Below are 14,943 nucleotides of genomic sequence, written 5' to 3' on the forward strand. Positions count from 1 at the left end.
CAGCATGGAGAAAGGGACAAAACCGGAGAGTTCAGCCACCAGGGGCTTCCAAAAGCACAGGGAGAAGAAGCAAAGCCAGGAGACAGATATGCTTCAACTCTGGTTTTCATTTATCTATTTAGAGATTTATGTAACCGTCTAGCATTTTTGACAAAAATTCCTAAGTAGTTTACAAAATATACATACTTAAACTACAGCAAATAAAGTATTATAAAATAGAAGTAACAATCAGAATGTGATAAACATATTGTAAGAAATTCATAATTTTAAAGTCAGCAACTGAACAGGATAACACTCTCAGCCATCCAAATAGCCCAGGGTAAACATCTCAGCTTTTAGGAAACATTTGAAGCATCCAACAAATGGCACTTCCTAAATCTCTTCTGAAAGAATATTTAGAGGGTCAGTGCTACAACTGAAAAGATCCATTTCTGAGAGGCTTCCAGGTGGCAATCTGCTGGCTGCTCTGTGGTCCATATGTTCTCGGTTGATCATAAAGGTTTCATTGGCCTATAGTAGGGGAAGCAGTCTTCTAGGTCTGCTGGTCCTGAATAAAGCCCTGTTTAGGGCTTTATATATCAATCATAAAATCTTGAACATGGTTCGGTAGCAGCTAGGCAACAGGTGCAAATCCTTAACCACTGTTGTAATATATGCATGGCTAGATGTATCACTCAATGCACTATCCACATCATTCTGCACTAGGCGCGACTTCCAAACCGAGCACCAGGGCAGCCCTACATACATTGGATCATAGTAACCAGTGTGGACACACTATCCCTGCCCATGAATTACCAGAGCTGCCATACCAACCAAAGTTGGTAGTACACATTTCATGCCAGAGAGATTATCTAGGAGAATACTGTGCTCAACTGGATCAAAAGTTGCTGGGAGAGATTCAGCAAGTTTAACAAAGTTACATTCCTCATCTTTCATCCATTAGGATTATCAAGGCCAAATCTGTCCCAAAACCAGGCCTGAACCTAGATTGAAATGAGCCCGTATAATCAGTTCCCTTTGAGATTGCTTGCAGCTAAATCGCCACCACTTCAAACACCATTCAACTAGCACTTAAAACGCTCTATCCTGCTGTCAGAAAATATCCTGTGAATGTCTCCTCCATTAACCACAGACCTGATAATCTGATCTTTTTAGCCAGTCCCTCTGCTGAAGATTGCACCAAATGTTACAGAGAATCATATGCTCATGTATAAACACCCTTATTATAATTGTTCAGTTTTGTAATTCTTCCATTACTACTGTCCATTACACTCACGTTGTACATGTAAATAGCTTTTTGAAAACAAGCATAATAAACCAATTCTATGCTTTACCGAATACATACTCTCTTTGCCTAATACATACTTTCATTTCATGAAATTATTTAGCATCTGGAATGAGTCATCCATGGATTCGTAGATCCATAAATCCAAGAGCCATCTGTTCCATGTTTTAAACGATGTATATTTCTGTGACAGGGCAAGCAAATAGTTGTTGTGCTTTAGATAATTAGCACTACTTGTATAATGAAGTAAGAGACCTGTGGCTCGTCACTGACAGAACCCAGTGTTATCTACTCTTTAAAGAAACTTTGATCCCTTATCTCTGAAAGCCTTCTAAATAGAATGAGGATGGGAATGAAGGTTTGTTTACCAATGAATGTTGATAGAAAGCTCAAATTCCTTTACTTGGGAAAGAAATGCAACAACTACTTCTCCTTAGTAAACCATTATTTTATCATGCCAATTTATAGTTGTACCAGTAATGTAGTAAGAAGGCACCAGATGAAAGGAAGCTATTTGGAAGAGAGCTTGAGGACACCAGTGGCCAACTGTTCATCCTTCTTCTCACTTGACACTTTTGATCATTTACCTGTATTTCCCTACAGAATACACAAGGGGTTATGTAAATGTAATAGCCAAGAGTACATCCTTCACTGTGTTTTCATATGGTAAAGCATTTCTCTTGGACCTCCAGGGGGAAAGAGAGCTGAGCATCTTAGGTTGCTTGCTGCCACCCAGGGATCTGATGTGGGAGCAGTAGACTGTGGCTATGTGTTGAAGTGTTTATGTTAAAGACCATGGGTAAAACTTATATTCAATGCAGAAAAGAGTAGGAGCATATTGTTGATGAAAGCAGGCCTCATCCCCACCCTCCAAAAGTGCAAGTGTGAATTCACACTTCTTTTTTGCACATGATAGCACTTTTGTACATACTAGCCAGGATATGAGCAAAAGGGACAAAACAAACAGGAATGGGCGTCAACTCTTGAAGCCTCAATTTACGCTAAATATCAGGAAAATTCCTAGAAAAAGTTAGGTAATGGCACAAACTGCCAACAGTGACTTTTTATCACTAACGCTAGTTAAGACTATGCTTGACACCCTTCTATCATGGATTATATAGTTGTTTATTTTATGAGACATGGGGTGGATCAAGAACAAGCCTTTTCCAGCTCAAACCATGTTGCTAATTAGCTAGCTAACAACAATTGAGTAAAATACTGATGGAATCACTGTTGACCTCATATTCCTAAATATTCAGTCTGCATGAAGCTTTTCTTTCTTACATAGTCAAGATAGATAATTAAATGTTTCCCTTCCTTTACTAACAATGCAGCCAAACATCAGTCTGCTTCAGAAGTTACAGATGTTGCATAGCTATTCCTTGGTGTTTTTGTGGGATTCCTGCCACTGATATTGGTCAATATACACAAGGGAATGGGAAAGGCAGATGAGAGAAGAGGGTGGAGATAGTGGGGGAAATGAGGAAATATCTGCTCCAAATTTTGCCCTTCCAAAATGTCAAACATATGTGTGTTTATCCTGTGCTTTCTTTGTTTTAGGCATTTTTAAACCTGTCCCTATTAGCTTTCCATTCTTCTTTCTGAAATCAATGGAACTTTTTTTTATACATGCATTTTTCAAAAATTGTTGTTAAAGAAATTTTGTGATCATCTCCGCATCATAGGCTACTTCTTATGGGGAATTTTCCTTGTGCCCCTATTCCTGTATGTGTGTGGGTGTATGTATTGCCATGTACTGTTATGAGCTTGTGGGTGCTAGACACTTTTATACTCCTGGAACCAGGGAGTGTTAGAATTTAACCAAAGGCTTCTAATTATGGGAAATAGCCAGACCGCTATAATCCCCAGAGCCAGCAAAATTGTTAAAATCTAATTAAGGTTTGGGGTGCTAAACTGTGTGATAGACCTCTCTAATCCTCAGATCAATAAGTGTTAAAAGCCAATAAAGCCAGGCTAGTTTCCTGATGAGGTAATCGCCTGGGGTGATGGACCATTAAGAGAACAGAGGATCAAAGGGACCTGGTGTGACATGGCAAATGAGTAGGACCCCTCCCTCAACAGATAAAGCCAGAGCTTAGAGAGTTAGAAGCACTGTGAGCTAGAAGCTTAGAGTAGGGAGTATGAGTAATATGACGAAGAAAGCAAACAGTGAGTAGGAGATTCAAGAGCAGCATCTGAGGGGAGTGGTTGGTATCTGTCTGAATCCAAGGTTACTGTTATGGGAGAAGCAAGATGCTTATGGGGTGTTGATGCTGTGAACCCCACTAGCGCAGGCTCTGGTTGTATATATGTGTAAATAAACCATAGATCAGAAAGACACCACAGTCTCCACTGGGCCTCGTTCCCAAAAGGAAACAGGAATCCTGGGTAAAGCATGCCTGGAACCCCTGGAATCTTGCACCGTTTGAAGATTAAAGTATAAAGCTATTGTCATGTGGCAACCAATAGACGACCATGTCCACTGCAGGGTGACAAACAGCAGGCAGGTGAGACAGGAAGTGGTGCTGGTGGCAGGCAGCCCAAGGGAACTGTTTAATGGGGGGGGGGTAGAGGTTCTTGACTTAGCAGTTAGCTAGCCACTCTGTGAAGTACACTCCCCACTGTTAAATGTGGTTGCAGCGGGGCTTAACAGTGGGAGAGGCACTTCATACAGCAGTTTAGCAAGCTGCTCTGTGAAGTGCCTTTCCTCTCCTTCAAAAGGGGTTGGGAGTTGGGGTGAGCTGTGAGTGGAGACTCGGTGGGTTGTGTAGGGTGGACAGGAGTGAATTGTGAGGAGAGGGGTGGAGTGAGGGGTCAAGGGATAGGCGAGAGGGCGGGTGAGGTAAAAGGAGGGGGATTGGTCAGGTGTCGGGGAGGAAGGACTGGCAAAGTGGTTGGTTAGTAGGCAGGGTTGGCAAGCGGACCAAGCAGGAATAGCAGTGCCTAGTAAAGGCTTTCTCAACCTCGGCCCTCCAGATGTTTTGAGACTACAGTTCCCAGCATCCCTGACCACTGGTCCTGCTAGCTAGGGATCATGGGAGTTGTAGGCCAAAAACATCTGGAGGGCCGAGGCTGAGGAAGCCTGACGTAGCATAAGCATACACACATACCTACCTCACATAATTTATATGATGCCCGTATATATAAACCATACTTCTGTTTCCTAAACTGCAGAAGCAGGAACCCAGTCCTCCAGCCACCGCTCGCAGGTATTCAGATCGGAGAAGCTATTATTGGTGCGTGTGTGTGTACACTTCGAAGACCGAGACAAAGGACACATGAGTTTTGTGTTGGAGTATCAGAACTGGAGTACAAAATGTACTGTAAGAAGCAGCTCCAAAACAATGGGAATAATTCAGCCAGAGCGGAGCACATTTAAAACGGCCTCAATTTCAGTGGAGTACATTTAACGCATGCCTGTTTCTCCCATTGAACTAATGGGCTGCAAAAGCGATTAGCTTTGACTCGATTGTGCCAATGGTTGGAAACAGACTTTCTGTACTTAAATACACATCACGCTTTGCTGTGCATCAATGACAATCTTTTAATGATCAAACAGTCGATTCACTGGCCCACTCAGTGGTGGCCGGTGCCCACTGGGACTGGTAGGGCAGAAGGCAGGGCTCCTAACATTGGGCAGAGCCAATGACAGGCAGAACCAACAAATTCTAGTTTTGTTCCCCTTCCCATCCTTGCTGAGTTCTAGAAGGCCAAGGGAGCTAGGAATGCTAAGACGGAGGAAGCTGACAGTCAAGTGTCACCCTTTGATCTGCCTGTAAGTTAAGAAGGCAGGTAATTGGCCTCAGACTGAGGATTTCCTGAGGTTGCTGGGGCAGTGCCTCCTTTCCCTTAATGGACCAGCCTCCACTGAATCTACTGACTGGTTTGATAAACATTTACAATCCCAAAACTATCTGTATAATCCTTACATAGGAGTCACCAATGTTGATCTGAACCCATTTTATGACCAGGACCTTTTCACTGAATGCTTTATACAGACAGGTCTATATTTCAGCTGCAGCTCTGTATATACTGTAAGTTTAAACTTCACTGAATCACTATGCGAGGCTTTAAAGGAAAACTAGAGATTATCACTGAATTTAATACCTCAGCAGCTGTTGAAGAACTGCCACTGTCACCAGATACTACAGAGTTCAGAGGTTTATCAGTTTTGGAAACCCAGACCTAGAATCTTGAATCCAGGCTTTATACTGCTGAAAATCTCAGCGATCAAAACACAATATTATTGTTGTTAATATTAATGCATTTACACACCACTTTCCCACCATTCCTGTTGCTCTCACAGTGACTTAATTAAGTACAAATGAAAAATCAACAACTCAATTAAAATTACACAACACCCATATCATTTATAATAAAATAGCAAACAGAGCAGAAACAGACCCTCCCATTTCACCACCTGAGGGGAAATGTGAAAGTGCCTCCCTGTGCCAATGAAGCTATGCATACCAGGGTTGCAATGTGGTGGTCTTCCAGGTTCTGGCGAGATCTTGCAAATCTGCAAAAACTTGTGAGTTACATGAGATCTCACGGGCTCTCATGATATTTCACAGGGCTCTGGCAAGGTCTCACCAGATCTTGGAATCCCCTGCTGCTTTTCCTCACTAGTGTGGCAGTTGTGGCAGTGGAGCCCATGATACACCCTTTGGATTCCACCGCCTGAGGCAGCTGCCTCAGTCTGCCTCATGGACGGGCCAGCCCTGAACCAGAGACTGTGGTCTAGTTTACATGTACAGTAGTACCTCGGGTTATAGACGCTTCAGGTTACAGACGCTTCAGGTTACAGACTCCGCTAACCCAGAAATATTACCTGGGGTTAAGAACTTTGCTTCAGGATGAGAACAGAAATTGTGCAGCAGTGGCCCCATTAGCTAAAGTGGTGCTTCAGGTTTAGAACAGCTTCAGGTTAAGAACGGACCTCCAGAACGAATTAAGTTCTTAACCCGAGGTACCACTGTAATGTTATCTCAGAACAAACCGGGATCAGAAACGATGGTTTAAAGTTGGTTTCAGATTCTGGTTTGTTCTGTACCAAGGTTTCCTGACAGAACAGGAAACTATTGTTAATGAACCCTGGAGGTCTTCAGCTGTGGTATGCTGAGAAGAGAGGAGGGAAGGGGTGGCTTAGACATTTGCCTGGCTTGTGCCTGGCTTGGGTTAATAAGCCAAATAGGCTGCATCCAATTGAATCATCAAACAATACATCAGAAGCCACTTTCCCTCCTGTGAACATTCCACCCCAGTGCTATTCCAAGGGAGCAGAGAAACAAAACCAAGGGGTCTAGGTGACCGGAACAAGAGAGATTGTGATTAGACAGTAGACTGCAACCTGGCTGCTCTAAAGAAATGTGTGTTGCCAGCTCTTGGTTTGACTTCTTTTAATCTGATTAGAGATGGGCCTTCATGCAGAGGTACAGGAATAAGGGAATCAGAAGGACTTCATTCCCCAGTCAACATTTAGCAGTTAGAGAATGTCCTTTGGATTTCTGAAAATCTACAGCACCTCACAAATCTAGTCTCCCTACCCATAATCTTATTGAAATTGCTCCTTTGTGGTTTTTGATCTTGGCAAATGGTTCTGGTATTGAAGTAATTGTTCGTTTTACCTTCATTCACATAGGAAGAGAAGGATATATCTAATATTGAAAGTTGTGCCTGTTCATATAAACATGACCTTAATTTAAAGCTAACTTTGGTAGACAGACATGACAACTGATTGTTTAATCCTGCCTATTCACTATTTAAAGACAATGTATGCACATGTCTCTCTTCCTCTCTCTGAAAGACTCTTTTTACTGCATCTGCTACTGTGAAGATGAAGTCTGAAACTAATATGGTATGAATAGCTTTTTGACTTTTTTTTTTTTTTAAAAGTGTAATTCCTCCCAAAGCAACTTCCAAGCCGGATGTGAATAAAGTAGCCATAAACCAGATGGAGCATGCTGACTCACAAAAGCACTAGTTTATCTCAGCATCAGATGAAAATATTAACTATTAAGGACCTTATATGGTTTTCCTTGCGTGGCCATCCTGATCATGGCACAGTTCTGCATTAATTCCACACACCCACACACCGTGTCCCTTGGTAACGGATTTGGTTTTGTGCAACTCTAGGAACACTCCAGGGAGCCATTTTTCAATCCAGATTTTGCTTCAGCAGAATCCAAATCCAGCCTAGGGATACCAAGAGAACACGCACACCAGAAATTGCTTCTCCCACACTGCACCTTAATTAGATTCTTTAGACTGGTAAATTTGGACGTGTCACAATTTATATACAATGAACAAATAATGTGCTGTTAAAGAACAAATGTAAACAGCTATTTCAGACCAACTTCATGAGAAATAGGACCTTGCTGCTGGTTTGATATGGTTGTTGTTTTTTTAATACTAGTTTATGGCAAATGCATTTTCCCCTCAGAGGCAGCACTCAACCATAACAGCCAGCAAGCATTTGAATGCTGTATCAATTATTCCAGCATCCTTGACGTTGAGGTCTAGCGTATTTTAAGAACTCTTTGCCAAAATGAATCAAAACCTTCAGCACGCCAAAGGTCTTCTGTTCTTTCCAAAGACTCTGTCTTTTCTCCTTGCTTTCCTGTCTGCTTGGAACTGCCACCCAGATCACTTGCACAATGTTGCCTCTCTCTTCAAATCCATCCAGAAAACTTACCTTGAAGCCTTTGGCACAAACTCTCATTTCCCATGTCGAAGCCTAAGTATGGCTAATTGCATTAATCACACATTCTTCCCCTGTTCTCTGTTGTGTCCAATTCCCTCATCATGGGGATGGAGCTCTCGAGTTTTTGAGAAACCTGAAGGTGATAAGCAATAATTATGTTTACAACTAGACAGAAAGCTAAACTTCCAACGTCTGGCATTCATTTTTCTCTCTCCCACTGTGGCATTTGGTCAGAGAAACATTGCAGGTTGTTGCAGTGATTCTGACACCTGCATAACCTACAATAGTGGGAAGTTTTCAAAACGAGCATGTGGACTTTTGACAAGAGCTCTATCATAACTGCCTTCAGTCTCAGAAAAACAGTCGGCTCTTCCTATACTTAGAAAAAAATTCTATCATTTGTCCCGTCTAATGGCTAAACAAGGGGATGTGAGTGGCCCTGTGGTCTAAACCACTGAGCCTTGGGCTTGCCGATCAAAAGGTCGCGATTTGAATCCCTGCGACGAGGTGAGCTCCCGTTGCTCGGTCCCAGCTCCTACCCACCTAGCAGTTCGAAAGCACGTCAAAGTGCAAGTAGATAAATAGATACCACTCTGGCAGGAAGGTAAACGGCGTTTCTGTGCACTGCTCTGCTTCGCCAGAAGTGGCTTAGTCATGCTGGCCACATGACCTGGAAAAACTGTGTTGGCTCCCTCGGCCAGTAAAGCGAGATGAGCACCGCAACCCCAGAGTCGTTTGCGACTGGACTTAACTGTCAGGAGACCTTTACCTTTTAATGGCTAAACTGGCCATGCAACCACACTTTGTAAAGTAGCACTGGACCAGCCAGATGTAGTACTCACACTCCTTTGGTCTGGTTTACCCAGAATCCACGTGGTCAAGCAACACATTGTCAAAATCTCTCTGTGTATGGGACACATTTGTGTCAGGGTTAGGTTCAATGCATGATCCTTAAAGTACAAGCTTCTCATGTGAGGGAGATTTTGATAGAAGGAAAGCTGGGAGTGGAATCTCCCACATATATTCTACTGTTACTCTTGCAGGTCTTTTAAAGCAAATAAATAAATAAATCACAAATTAATTTTTAATTTTTTCCCCTCTATTTTCACAGTTAGTATTCAAAAATGAATGCTATCCAACTATGGTAGCCAAGTGACATAATCTAATTCAGAATGATTAATCAGCTCAGCATCTATTGGGCATTTGTTATGAAAACTAAATGTCAAGCTACACACCTAAAAAAGCTTGTCCAGAAAGTTGTGTTCCTATTGCAATCCCACTGGAAAACACAAATGTCATGACATCTGAATGACTTTTCCTCTTGCAGAAATTATCCGCATTAACGCTAATGTCTAGTCCACACCTAGCTCAAAATGGACTGTAGCAGGAGCTTTTCTCTTGCTCTGCACACATCACTGGCTTAATATGCAGCTAGGACATCCCTTTTCTCAATTCAGATAGAAACTGGTTTGGGAGGAAATGCATCAAAATGAAGTATTTCACAAGAAACAACAGGGTAGATATGGATTGTTGTGACAAACATCTTAAGTCTACCACTTCCTAAACCAGTAATGGGAGCGAACTGGATGCAGAGTAAACAGGATGGTGTACACGGCCTAAACCTCTAGCATTTGGAAATAATTTATGGGGGAAAGGCTTATCAGAGAGTAAAAACGACCTTTATTTTTCTGCGTGTTCATTTTCAGTAAATGAAAACTCTGCAACTCCTCCACACTTGGAGATTCCAGTCCTGTTTGCTTTGACTTCTTGTAACTAAGCCTAAGGAGGGGGGAGAGATCTGCAAATTCGCACTGATGAATTCCAGATTTCTGAACTGTACATCCAGCTGCATTCTCTGAAGGTTAGGCTGCAAGCGGAGCCCAGCTGCAGAAAGGGCAGCAAAATATGGACAGAATTGTGATTATGTTTACACAATTTATAACGCACAGACTAGAGTATATATATAAAACCCAACCAGCGTCGTAATAGTGAAGCAAATGAACCGGAATGTGTATGAGATCATTTTTCTTCTATATTGAACTGGCAAAACTATGGCAGTGAACTTTCCCTAGAAGGTGTGCCATTTAAACAAGTTAAATAAACCTGGCATTACTAATTTAACTGACTAAATTTAGTTGATGCTTTGTGTTTGTGCTAATTAAGAAGTTTGCTCCTTAGAATGAGCGCCAACAAAAATGAACATTTATTGATATAATATGCTAAAAGGAGGGTACTAGCCCATGAATGAATAGAGGCTCCTCCCATCTCCATCCTCATAATGCGTGGCAATCTCACTATGAGCCTTGCAGTGATGGATCTACACTTCCTCATGCTGCAAATGGAACAATGCTTTTATGTTTTCTCTTTGCGTGTCTTTCTGCATGTAGGACAAGCATTTCTTGGCAGAAAAAAATGGAATGTTTTAATAAATGAATACATACTCAAGGAGCAGAACTGTGACTGTATGCTAGATATGCAACCCTAGAAATATTTCCATGAATACTGAAACTCATGCAGCTCCACAAATTTTGAAGAACTCACATCGTGTGCACTTACATGTCTTGGACTTATAAGCCACCATTTGTATTCCTACAATATAAATATGATTTTAATTTAAAATTCCACACTGAAATTCTCTCTATCTCTCTTTTTAAAGTAGACATATTTCTCCATCTTGATGTTTCATCTCATCTTGTTTGAATTCACTGCTATTTATCATTGCTGTTGTTGTTTAGTCATGTCCGACTCTTTGTGACCCCATGGACCAGAGCACGGCAGGCACTCCTGTCTTCTACATATGTGATTTTAGTTCTCAGGATGTGTTTTTACTACTGCTGTTTTTCCTAGTCACTGATCATTTTGGTTGCATTATATTGTATTTTAATATGTTATATACCCCGTAGTATTTTTCTAGGAAAATAGGTACCAGAACTCGCCAACAACACCCCCCATTCTCTTAGAACGGCAGTGGCGCCCACCTGTGAGGTGCCAGAATTGAGTTCTGGGTGAAAAAAGCCCTGATGTTATTGACTCCTTAACTTCCAATAACAAGAGCTGCAACTCAAATTACTCATTACTGCTGCTGTGTTTTCTACTGACAGCTCATTTGGGGCAGAAAGACGTCTTCTTTCAAGCTGAAGCGAAAATTGCCATCCAAGCATAAACATCAGAAGGCGGGACAAGGAACTCTTGTGATCATTAAGCTCCTTGGTGCTGCTCTGAATTAAAGATGTAAGTAGCACATCTTGTCCACCCCTCTCTTCTCTCTGGTCTTTATGCTTCGTGCAGCTGTTCAGCTGCTTTTAGCCCCACTGTGGAAATGCCATGCTCCAACATGATGTACATCAGCATTTATTTTTTACAAAACAACCACCTCTCAGAAATGATTATTCTAGTGATTCCCTGCCTATTGATAGCACCCCTCCACTTTGCTCTTTGATTAATACAAGAATAACAAATGCTGGGTACAATTTTCAAGTGAAGATGAAGGCAGACGTGGCAAAAAAAAAGGGGGGGTTCACCATGCATCTTTGCTACTGGACTGGAATAAAAAGCTTTCTATCCCCGTCAAGCACTGATTTTGGAAATAGTAGGCTTTGCCCTTCTTCATCTTTTTTTTCACTACTCCATTCCCTGCTGCCCCACCCACCCTTGGCCTGGTTTGCACATTGTGCTAAGCTAAAGTTAAACCATCGTTTATTAAACCATATTTTATCAAACAAAGCATGGCTATGGTCCCCATCATTTGCCTCACCATTAGGGTTGCCATATTTCAAACAGTAAAAATCCGAACAGAAAAGTTGTTGAGGTTTTATTTAGCAATGCTGTTTATGGATTTTACCGATTTCCACCTGGACACTGCTAGAGACAGCAGTATTCCACATATGTCTGGGAAAGTGTGCAGCAACCCTTCTCACCATGCCAAGTCCTGATGCCAGGCTTGAGCCTTGGTGAAGTGCTTTCCAGAGATCTTTATGTCATCCTGATCAGATATATAGTAGAATCTTTAGTGTGATGGAATTCCGAACTAAGTTCCACAATAAAGGTATTTTCTAATTTCTATTTTTCCTGTCATTCTTCAGTTATAATTTTGTTCATTTCAACACAAAAACCTGCGTCAAAGTGTTGGAAAAGTGCAGTGCTACCACTTGCTATGGAATGCAATACATTTTGCCATTCAAGTGAGAATTTTACAGCAGGAGGAAGTAGAGGGAGATATGCTGGAACCTGACAAGTTTCAATACAACCACAGATTATCGTGATAAGGATCTTGGCATGTGCCTTTATGGATTTGGCTCAGTGCTCGTTTTTATTCCAGCAAGCTTTTGACTGCTACATTTTATATCTGATGGTCATTTTTATCTGCTCTAGTTTTAAGTGCATTTTTACTGTTGTTTATTTTTTTATTGTAGTTCACTGTATTGCGATTTTAAAGTGTTGCAAGTCTCCCTAAATAGTGGGTGGGAATTTCACATAAATAAAATATGTTCTATTCCTCGTCTTAAATTTAAGCTGCTGACACGTTGCTGTTGGGGGCACTCCTTGATCTCTCTCTGCCATCTCTGCCCAAGTGACATCTGTGGACAGAAGTGTTTTTGCCAGCTGGGTCTGGTATGCAAACTCTGATGGTTGCTAGATTGTGACAGCCTGAACACAGTGGTCCATGCTTTGGTAACCTCAAAACTTGATTATTTCAGCACGCTTTATGTGGGGCTGCCCTTGTATCTGGTCCAGAAGCTGCATCTACAGCAGATTGCAGCACTCAAACTGGTCACAGGAACAGATTACTCACAACAGGTTACTCCCCTGCTGAGAGAGTTGCACTGTTTGCTGATTTGCTACTACACCAGGTTCAAGGTTCTTGTATTAACTGGCAAGCTCTTAAACTACTTGGGCCCTTAAGGACCACCCAATCCTTTATACTTTTCCTCAGTCACTGAGATCATCCGATGGGGCACTTCTGGTGGTTCCTCACTCCCCTGAAGTCCAGTTGCCCTTCACTAGGGACTGAGTCTTTAGTGTGGCAGGCCCTGCCCTGTGGAACTTCCTACCTGTAGAAGTTTGGCAGGAATCATCCTCGCCTTCAGACGACTTCTGAAAACTGTGCTGATCAGAGAGGCCTTCACAATATGTATTTTTCTTTAAACCAATTCATACTTTCTATCGATGTTTTGAATTATGCTTTATAGACAGATCTTATAATATTTTATATGTTGTAAACTGCCTTGTTATACTTCATGAAAGGGCAGATTATGAATTGACAAATAGCTGAATAAATAAACCTACTTCCTGCGTTACTGCTGTGGCATGGCAGTTCATTTCTATGATGCATTAGTAACAGATGAAGCCCCTGGTAACATGGTTAGTGCTGTGCAATTCAGCCATTAGCAGGACAATCCTTGACATGTCTGCTAAGAAGTAAGTCTCACTGAGTTCAAAGGGGCTTACTCACAGGTAATTGATTTAAGGATGATGATTAAAATAATATTTTATTCCCAAAGAAGCCAAGAAGACACCATCTATATTGTGAGAGACATTGGTATGTTCTGAATAATGTAAAGGTAAAGGTACCCCTGACCATTAGGTCCAGTTGCGGACGACTCTGGGGTTGCAGCGCTCATTTCGCTCTGTAGGCCAAGGAAGCTGCTGTTTGTCTGTAGACAGCTTCCGGGTCATGTGGCCAGCATGACTAAGCCGCTTCTGACGAACTAGAGCAGTGCACGGAAACGCCGTTTACCTTCCCACTGGCGCAGTACCTATTTATCTACTTGCACTTTGACGTGCTTTCGAACTGCTAGGTTGGCAGGAGCTGGGACCAAACAACGGGAGCTTACCGTTGAATAATATAGCTAGCCATAATGCATTTGGGTTAGGAAATCCTTCAGTATTTTTTTAAGCATTGATTGACCACTTTGCAGTGTCTCTTAATTGCTAGTAGCTGTGTGGTTACCTCAGTTGTTTACTATTTCTAGGGAATGTACAATCTCATGTTATGTGCAATCAGGGGCAATAAAAAAAATAATCCATGGATTCAAAAAGATGAGTCAGATTTCACAATAGGAAAAGCAACCATGCCAGAGCTCTCCTTTAAAGCAAAATCCCACAAACATAAACCAGCGTCTCTTGAAGTGAAGCTTTCCTTCTGCAAATGAGTCAGAAATGCTGAGGTCTGGAATTGGGAAGGGATGGAGGCTTTAGCAGTAAACCGGAGCTTAGCAATAAACCAGAGGCAGCTTTCAATAGTGGACCAAACCAATTTGTATACAGAATGGGAAGGAGTTGATGCTGCTGTCCTCCCACCCCCAGGAATTTCTGAGTTGCACCCAATAACTTAGCAGTGGAGCCTAAGCTGTGGTCCTCCATATGGACTCCATCAACCTCAGACGGCACAGCCAATATTCAGGGATTAGTAGAACTGTAGTCTAGCATCATCTGGAAGGCCATGGGTTCCCCATGCCTGCTCTATGGCAACTGCAGCAGTGGCTGAGTTCTGCCACAATTTTTAGACAGAAATGGCCTTGGTTGCTCTAACTTAACTGATGGTCTTGATCTGGGAAGCGGGCAGGGGAGGGTGCCCTGGTCAATTCTGCTGGCCCTCACAGCAGCTTTTGATAGTATTGACCATAGTAGCCTTCTTGCTTGTCTTGCTGGAATGGGGATTTGGGGGACTGTAGTTCCGGTTCTTGCTGGAGGTCAAGATCCAGAAAGAACCTTTTTGGGGGTGTGAGTTTCAAGTGCCACATTCCCTCAGAGTAATCTGTCAGGGGCTGCATGCTGACCATAGGCTGTGGAACCTCTACTGCCTTGTAGGATATTTTCAGGAGAAGAAAAAGCTAAGGAATAAACCCTACACAAATCCAGAGTAGAGTCTCTAAGATGGTTGGATAGCACCTTGTATGCCTCCTTCCGGCAACTCCTGCAGCCAAGCTGGTGCCAGACGTATTGCTCTGTTTTC

Source organism: Podarcis gaigeae (assembly GCF_964106915.1).
Source record: "Podarcis gaigeae genome assembly, chromosome: 2".
Lineage (NCBI taxonomy): Eukaryota > Metazoa > Chordata > Lepidosauria > Squamata > Lacertidae > Podarcis > Podarcis gaigeae.